The sequence below is a fragment of the Hemicordylus capensis genome, chromosome 4, assembly GCF_027244095.1.
Source record: "Hemicordylus capensis ecotype Gifberg chromosome 4, rHemCap1.1.pri, whole genome shotgun sequence".
Classification (NCBI taxonomy): domain Eukaryota; kingdom Metazoa; phylum Chordata; class Lepidosauria; order Squamata; family Cordylidae; genus Hemicordylus; species Hemicordylus capensis.
Window position 1 is genome coordinate 235,674,974 of NC_069660.1, and position 9,879 is coordinate 235,684,852.

The following is a 9,879-nucleotide window of genomic DNA, read 5'->3' on the forward strand; positions in this document are numbered from 1 at the left end:
CAGAAATGCTAATCACCATGACAAATGCAGCCAGAGGTGCACCTAAGTAATTTTGAAGCCTAGACCTAAAGGCATTTGCCCCCGCCACCACCACCAATATACAAGCTGCAGTGCAATGATTTTTACACCAGAACATGCTCAGGGAAAGCTGGGAAGTTGTTGTTGTTTTTAAGAGAGTGTGAATAAGACACTCCCCACTGACTTGCAGATAGATACCACATTTTGCATGGACAATCCTGCCACTTAAACTAGCTGAATGCACTACATTTTACACCAGAATATGTTCAGGGAAAGGGGGGGGTGTTGATGATGTTGTTGTTTTGTTTTTTAGAAGTAATTCTGAACAAGAAACTTCCCACTAACCTGCACTGCACATAACACATTTTTGCATGGGAGAGAAACATAGTCAGAAATTCTTTAGAAGGCAAGGGCGGCAGACAAAAGGGGAAGAAATGCACCAGACATGGCGGGAACCAGCTTACTAGGCAGAAAATCTTCTTCCAAATCTTCTGGCTGTACTGGGCAGGGCAGGCAGCACTGCAGTCAACCCTCACTGCCTGCCTGGCCATCACTCGTGCAAGTCAAACGATATGGTGCTGGTGGGCCACTCAGCATTTAGAGGCCCCCCAGGCCAACATTTGGAGGGGCCCTCAGGCCTGTGGGGTACTGGACCTCTGCCCAGGAATCCAGTCCAAAGAGTGCCACTGAATGCAACCATTCATTTGTTGCTGTGTTGGAGGGATTATTTAAAAATTCAAATAAAAATTACCTTCTATGCATTCTCAAGGTGGGAATCTATGTTGATGCAAAGGGCTGGAAAACTCCTCTTGTCCCTCCTTTATTGTAGATTACAGATAATGAACCTATTTATCAACATCCATCAGCCCAATAACTGCAGTGCATGAAAAGGATCACCTCTCCATAACCAGAAAGGAGGCATTTTTATTGAGTGCAGATAGCAATAAACTATGAAAGCATCCTGGTTATACCTCAAGGCTCAAGCCGTATGATTTTATGTACTATGACCATCATTTTTTTGAGTCTTTCAGTAATTACTGACTGTGCCTCATGGATTATATAATTAAATTGTCTTTACACTGGGCCTTGGAAATTCATTATAGACAACTCAAGATAATTAACCTCTGTCTGACTTCAAGCAGAAGTACACCAATCAAAGTAATTAACCAAGCGACAGACAAAGAATTTCAATTAAATACAAGTAAAGCTTTGTGGGGGGAATATCCCTGGTTTTCATAGGAGTGTACATCTGAATGCACATCTCCATATGTTTAGTCTATCTTCTGATGAACACTCCACCCACCTACCCTGTGTTGTTAAATACTTAGAAGTATTGGGGTGTTGCTAGGTACTAGGTACACATGGTCCAGGCACACAACCCCACTTTTGATAATTAAACTTAATCATATCTCCCCTCCAAGAAAAATTATATATGTTTTTAATGTAAAAATATGTCTATATTAGGCAGTATTGTAATATGATAGATAGATAGATAGATAGATAGATAGATAGATAGATAGATAGATAGATAGATAGATAAAGATAAAAATGTATCTAATATTATAACACACTACCTATGAAGGTGGAAGCATCAGAGAGCTAGGTGATGCTCAGAGCTTTCTCCCATGCTCTGTGCAGGTGCCTGCACTGCTTTACTTCCTTTCCAGAAGAGGATATGGAGGAGTGGGGTGGCTGATAAGATCTGGGGGTCTGCACAATTCATGGAAGGCCCATGCCCTATGGGCCAACTCCTAATAATATCCCTACCTGGACAGTCATTTTGATGTCCTCAAAAAAAAATACACACACACCCCTTGCCAGTCTTTAACCAGCAACAGGGCTCTTCACCGCATAGCTTCAAGTATCCTATTTAGGGAAAGGAACATTGTTCACTCACCATGAAGGCTTCTTCTGGCTGCTGGTGTTAAGGACATCTCATTTGGGTTATCCTGCCCACAGGCTCCAGAAGACAGGACAAACAAGCTAGGCAAAGCCTTTAAAAGGAAGGAGAGGATAGCTCCTCCCAGTTCTGTGTAGTCAAGCTGAGCTTCTAGAAAGCTAAGGAAAGAAAACAAGAACCAAACATAGGAAAACAAATGTTTAGGACTGGAAAGAAAGGAACAGATGACACACTTATGAGTAGCCATGGATGCCCAAGGGTGGGTTGAGATGTCCTCACACCAGCCACCAGAAGAAGCCTTCATGGTGAGTGAAGTTCTTTTCTTAGCTGCTGGGTGAGGACATCTCATGTGGGACATGCCACAGCTGGAGAGGACGTGGAGGGAGAGTACCATGTGGCAGCTCTGCAGATTTCATCCAGGGCAGCATTAGTGGGAAAGGTTGCTGAAGTGGCTGCCAAATGAGTAGAGTGAGCCGTAACTCACAAGGGTGGCAGCAGATGTTGGACTTCATATGCTAGGGCAATGCAGGCTTTGATCCAACAAGCTAAAGTTGCAGAGGACACTGATTGACTCTTAATGGCTGGGAGAAATGAAACAATAAGGGACTCTGTTGACTGAAAGGCAGCAGTACGGGAGAAACAGGTTTTCAGGCAACGACGCACGTCAAGCTTATGGCACTGGTTTTCCTTGGGTGCAGTCAGTCTAGGGCAGAAGGAGGAAAGGTCTACATCTTGGGACCTGTGGGACAAAACTTTGGTAAGAAAGATGGGTCAGGAATCAGGCAAACAGAGTCTTGGGGGAAATGCAGAATCAGGAATTTGAAGAGCGTGCCCGAAGTTCTGAGATCCTCCTGGCGGATGGGATGGTGACAAGGAAGACGAGCTTGTAGGAGAGCATGCACAGAGGAATAGGCTTTATGGGCTTGAAGGGTGGGGCATGCAGAACTCAAAGCCTGTGCAATTCCCAGGAGGGAAACCTGTGGCCTACTGGAGGAGGAGACAATGTGGCACCTTGAAGAAATTGAAGGAGGTGAGATTGGACACTCTTCCCCATGGATGGGGCTAAGAGGGAGACCAGGGTGGCTGCGTGACGCTTGATGGTGTTCACCTAGGTCCCCTTGTCGAGTCCGTCCTGTAGGAAATGGAGGAGTTGAGAGATCCTGCAGCTTTCTGGAGACACACTGTGTTGGCAGCACCAGCGGAGAAAGGTCCTCCAGGTAGTTTGGTAGATACAGTTAGTTGAGGCCCTTCTGGAAGCAAGGATCATGTCCAAGACTTTGGGTGTGTAACCGTGCCACTTTAGGAAGTTGCGTTCAGTCACCAGGCAGCAAGCTTGAACCATGCCAGATTGTGGTGCAGTACTGGACCCTGGCAGAGGAGATCTGGAATTGTGGGCAGGAACCAGGGCCCTCCTATGACAAGTTGGAAACCAGGGCCACCTTCGCCAGAAGGGAGCCATGAGTATTACTTATGTGTGGAGTAGGTGGACGCGGCGTAGTACGTGGCTGATGAGCAGAACTGGAGGGAACACATACAGGAGCTCCTGTGACCAAGGAGCTGATAAGGAGTCCAGCGCTTGTGCGCAGTTGCAGAGGAAGCGAGAGAGGAAGTTTGGGAGCTGGGAGCTGGTTCAGGAGGTGAAGAGGTCTGACATCAGCTGACCCAGGCAGAGGCTAATCTGCTGGAACACCTGAGGGTTGAGTTTCCATTCCACTGGGTGGAGATCCTACCAGCTGAGCCTGTCCACCGGAGTATTCTGAGAACTGCTGATGTGATGGGCTAGGAGAGAAGTGATGTGGGTCTCTGCCCAGGACAGTAGGAGGCTGCTTCAGTGTGTAAGGACTTGAAGCGGGTCCCACCTTGGTGACTGACATGAGCCTTGGCCATTGTATTGTCTGTTCGAATGAGGATGTGAAGTATCCTGTCCTGGAATGCCAGGAGGGCCAGACGAATGGCCCAAAGCTGCAGCCAGTTTATGCTGTGTCTAGCTTCCTGTGGGGACCATTTTCCCTGGGTTGAGAGGTTGTGCCATTGGGCTTCCCAACCCGGCAGGCTGGCATCCGTCATGATGATGGTGTGGGGTGGATCCAGGAATCGACGGCCCTTGGTCAGATGGAAGGCCTGAAGCCACCAGAGGAAGGAATCTCTGACTGATGGAGAAAGTTTTAGTCTGATGTGTTGCCTTTATGCAATGGATGTCTTGTGAGGGAGAATGAACCACTGCAAAGGGCAGAGGAGGAAACACGTTCAAATGACCACTTCCAGAGAGGAAACCATCAGCTGCAGGAGTTGAGCCAGAGTGAACAGTGGAACCAACCTAGAGGATTGAACCTGTTGGATGAGTAACTGAAGTTTATCTATCCAATCCTGAGGGAGGAATAAGCAGTCGTTCAGGGTGTCTATGAGGACTCCCGGATGTAAAATTTTGTTGGAGGGGGTCAGGTTGCTTTTGACCGTGTTCATGAGGAAGACATGGGAAGATAGGATTTAGAGCATCACGTTGAGATCTCTCTCGGCTGAGACACATGAGGGTGACTAGAAAAGGAGGTTTTCTACATAAGCGAAGACCTGGATCTTTTGTAGGCACATGTGGGCCACCAGTAGGACCAGGGTCTTCATGAAGATCCAAGCAGCTGAGCAAAGTGCCAAGGGAAGGGCAGCATACTGGTAATGAAGACCATTGTGGGCTAAATGGAGCAGGTGATGGTGCTCCTGATAAATGGGAATGTGAAGGTAAGCCTCGGTGAGGTCCACTGATGCCAAGAAATCCCCGTGATGCAGTGCTTCCAAGACAGAGCAGATGGTCTCCATGTGGAACTTTCTGTACCTCATGCAATTATTCAAAATTTTGAGGTTGAGAATGGCTTGAAAGGAACCGTCCCTTTGGGGCATGATAAACAAGTTGTTCTGTCGCTCCTGCTCTGTTGGAACTCGTTCTATGGTGGAGAGGGTGAGAAGATGTGGAATCGCCACCAGCAAGGCAGAATGCTTTTGAAGAGACCTGAAGTGAGGAATTGGTAGGAAGCAGTCTCTGGGATGGGCTATTAACTATATCTTGCAGCTGTGCTGGATGATGTCCAGAATCCATTTTTTCCGAAACAGAGGTCTCCCAAGAGTGAAAGTAATGAAACAGGCGACCCCCTACATGCTGGGGTGGTGAGTCAGGAAGTCTGGCAAGGCTTGTACTGTTGTCCAAACTGTTGCTTGGTATTGTTGTTCCTGGGGTTGAAACATGGCCTGTTCCACTGAGGGTGAGATTGTCTGACATCTCTGTCCCTGGGTCTGAAGTTTGGATGAAAGGAATGAAAGGACGGAAAGGGGTTGAGTGGAGTGTGCCTCTTGTCCTTACATGAAGAGGAGGGAAGGGGCTTCTTGTCCTTGGTTTCGATGAGAATCTCCTGAAGAGCCTCATTGCCAAAGAACTCTGAAGTAGTGAAGGGAACCATCACTAGGTTAGCCTGAGAGGTTTGATCCACTTGCCAATGTTTGAGCCACAGGGTTCACTTAGCTACTATATTAGTCATGCCCTGGGCTGCAAACTGAACAGAATCCAAGGTGGCATTGGCAAGGAATGCTTGGGCCTTCTGGATTTTAAAGAAAATTTGTTATGGTGGCTCTGGAGGTAGAGTCTGGAGTTGCTCATTGGACCAAAGAAGAGCTGCCTTGAATATGATGGTGGTAGCAGTGGAGGCTCTGATGCATATTGATATGGCGTCTGTGTTTTTGCGGAGTTGAGACTCTAGTTTCTTCTCAGTGGGATCTTTCAGGGACGATTCACCATCCCTGATCAGGATTGCCCCAGAAGTCAGGGTAGCCACTGGGGCATCAACAGGAGGTGACTGGAACAAGGCTGCTGCTACAGGAATGAACCCATACTGTTTAGACACAATGGATTCAGTCTTTTTTGGCAAGGAAGGAACCTTCCACTCTTGTTTCACCACTTCAGGAAAGGTTTCAGGAAAGGGGAACAGAGGGTCATTGGATGAAGAGGTAGGTAGCACCAGCGACTACCTGGAAGGAGCAGGATCTTTAGGCACATCTGAGTCTTTAGGCACTTCTTCTGTCTATGGGACAGACTTCTTCTGTCTATGAGACTTACTTGACTTTTTAGGGGAGCTTTCAGAAGAATCAGGATGATGATGGAGCTGACTCCAAAGAGGCAGAATACAACTCATCCCTGTGCCTGTGTTTTTTCATATCAGGCTGTTTGGGCTGGAGCTCTTCAAGGGAGGAATGGATGGCCTCCACGAACCAAGCCTGTCAAGCAATGGGCATATCCTCAGGGAGGGAGGGAGGTGCTAGATTAGAGGGAGGCAGGGGCTTCTAGGCAGAGCAGGAGGGCAGAGGTGCAAAGGGCCAGAAGGCTGTGGAATCACCAACCCCCTGGGTGCTGGAATTGTCCCCTTGTCACCCCTGGAACTTTCTGGGCCTGGAGCTCCACCAGTGCCACAGTCCTCAGAGGGAACTGGGAAGGGTGGAGGAGATTTCAGGACTCTGTTGCCCCCAGGAGTTGCTGGAGGTGGAGGCATAAGAGGCACAGCAGGCAACTCTGCAGCATCTTCAGGCCCTAAAGGCTGCACTAGGGCTGGGTTGTTGCTGCTGCCGGCCGGCATTTGAGGAAGCACTTCAGTGGAGGGAGGAACAGTTCCTTCTGGCCTTTCCCACCTGTTCGGACCTGCAGGGAGCGGCCGGGGGCTCTCCGTCCCTGGGGAAGGTGTTCTGGCCCCTAGGGATAGCAGAGGTGCCATCCTCCAAAAAGACAATATTGGGCTCTTCCTCAGCTTCCAGGGGGGACAAGGGGCAAAAGCACTTATTAGCATGAGTTACCAAGGTCACCGAGACATCCACTGTCCTCTTCAAAGCTCCAGATGAGCCCTGCACCCCACTCTGGCTCCAGTGTGGACCACATGGGTTGTGGACCCAAAGCAGCAGAATGCATGAGCACAACATGGAGGAGCTGCTAACCATGCTGTGGAGCTTGCTTCTTGCCCTTGGGCATGAGGACATAGGTGATGCCTGCTCTCTGTGGCTCCATGGTGGGCAGGGAAAGGAGGGAGAGAACAGTGGGAAAGGAGAGCACAAATGGAGGAAAAGACAAAATGAAGGGCTTTTTTCTTTTTAAGGAAGAAAAGGCTCATAGATTGGTAAGGCAGCAAGGAATGCAGGAAAAGCAGAATAAAGGAGGTAAGAAAAGGCCTAGAAGGGAGAACTAGAAGCTGACTGGGTAGAAACGACCTTCTCTGGAGTGAAGCAGGACAAATTGAACTGGAATGGTCTATCCTCTCCTGCCTTTTAAAGGCTTTCCTAGCTTGTTTGTCCTGCCCTCTGGAGCATGCAGGAGGATAACCCATGTGAGATGTGCTCACCCAGCAACCGAGAAAATTTAGTTCACACACCTGTGTGCACAGCTTTTGTATCCTAGGCTGAGGGGAACAAACAACATGCCAATTGCTTCCATTCAGCCTCTAAGACAGTGTATTTAGATCTCTCTCACTGTGTGCCCAGGACAACCCACCAACTAGGCAAATCTAGGTGATTGCCTAGGGACACCAGTTCTTGGGGGGCACTGCAGTTTCCTCGGTGGAAGGTGAGTGGGCACAGCCTTTCTCCTGTTGGTCTCTCACTTGCTTTTCTCTTCTTCCACCCTCAACATGTTCTGTCCCTGCCCCCTCCCTGCCTTATTCTGCTCTGTTACTGCTGCAGCTGCTCAGGCATGAGCCTCCAACCGGGTTTCTCAAGTGCCCAGATCAAAGAAGAAGAAGTAAACACTGCACATGGCAGTTGGTTTGGCTGCAGTCAGGCTTGGTGGCTGTGGAGGAAAGCTCCTCAGGAGCTATTAAAAACTGCTTCTCATAGTCCAGTAGATATAGCAACTGAGGCTGAAATAATAAATCTATCATTTTAAAAAAATGTTTTAAAGAACTTGAGGTATCATTCTTCATGCAGTAGCTATAAGCAAATTGACTCAAACCTAGATCTAGTTCCCACAGAAATTATTTCACCTTTTTAGGATTCAAAGGTCAAGACAGTGGAGTTGAATCAGGAATATTAATGGTTTAATGAGATTGATATTATTTACACAGACGTGAGTGCTGTGTACTTTCAGTGTTTTTGCTGCTGGCTGTTTGTTAGTCTCACCTCTACTCCAGGACTGGAATAAAAATAATCAAAGCACCATTCAAATGCTGACCTGGAACAATGACTGGATTAACCAAAAACACCACACTCAGTGCCCGCCTTTCCTCTCTTGCTGCTGATTCCCTCCCCTCAGCAGTGACACCATTCCCTGGTCATTCCTGCAGGCTGGTCATTCAACCCGGTGAACAAGTTCAAGTTAAAGCCAACAGTATGCATTTCACAGCTGGGGGAGCACCAAAGTCAAACTTCGCCTAGGGCACCCTGCAATGTTGCTTCCACAAACAGATGGGGTGTTGTGCTAGCACAAGGACCCTGTCTGCTAGTGCAATGACTCTTATATTCATGGAAGTGGCTCTTCCCTGGTGGAATGTTAGTCCGGATGTTGGCCAATATGACTGCCCAGAGGACAGCCCCATTTGAAAACAGGGCAATGATTAAGTGTGGGATCCCTACGGAAATTAGCAGGTGGCTCAATAGAGTCTAGAAGAAGCCATTTCCGAAGAACTGGACTTTTTTTTAGCATTAATGACATATAATTTCCTCTCCTCCTGTGATGCCTGTAGAACTTGTTTATCTATTTGGGATATAACTGATTTTAGGATGAATACCATTCTTTTTTTAATGGCTTCTGTATTTGTTGGGAAAACAGGGTGGTTTGCTTCCAAAGAAAGTTAGAAATATATATTACTATACAGTAGGCCAATAGTAAGGTAGTATCTAATTTCTTTCACTAATGAGAAAATAAATAGTTGAACCTAAGATAACAATTCGAGATGAAACATGAATAATAACATATACAATAATGATCAAAGACATATAGAGGAGATATGATTGAACAGGGCAAAAATGGGCCTGCTGGATAAAGTAAGGCTCTCAGCTGTATGTCCCTAGCTGGCTAACATAAAGATGGCTCAAACCAGTGAAAAAAGCAAAAACCCAGGTAACCAAGGAAATACAAAAATGGCATAACAAGGAACAATAAATGCCAGTATGGAGGGACAAAAAGAAGATGATGTCAAAAACACGGCTGCCAGAAGGTGTTGTGAATGGTGTGATCTCAATGCCGTCTGTGCAAGAGTAAAAGTAACAAGTTGCAAAGATAAGTCCAACCGAGCATTGCCTTAGTAGAATGTGGGTATCATCAATCACAGACTGAGCCCCCTCATGCCCTAGTAGATGAATACAGACTTCACATGTCGAACAGCTCTTCTGGATATAAGCCATTTTGCGAAGATAGCTTCATCAGCCTGTTCAATATTAAACATAAGTGCAGTCAACCAGGGGTCAGTCTGAACAAACAGAATGCTGCAAAGAAAAATCTCAATACAAAAATACATACAGACCTCCTAAACATCATTAGTACCAATACCTCACTCCTCAGGCTGAACAGAGCCTCTCAGTATTGTCCGGCATATGTACTAATAAAAGCTTCTCCAGTTTATACCAATCTAAAAGAGAATTCCTACAGCTGTATACAGCATCATCAACATGAAAGTCAAGCATGTGCGCAAGCAAATAAATGAATGACTCAGCAAAAAATAAATTAGAACATGTTAACAGATAATAAATTACCTAACAAGCATTAAAGATAAAGGGTCCATAGAAATAAGCTGCAAAGAGCTGAGGCAATACTGCATTGGTATAACAAACCCATCAATCCTGCTTAATTAAGCCGGGTATAAAGACATATGATAAGAGGGAGGAAAGGAGGAGGCAAACCAAATTAAAATGAACATAACTCAAAAAAAGAAAGAAGAAAACTCATGCAGCACTTCTCAGGAAATCTAAAGAGCAAAAGCTGAAGAAAAACTGAAGTAGTGGAT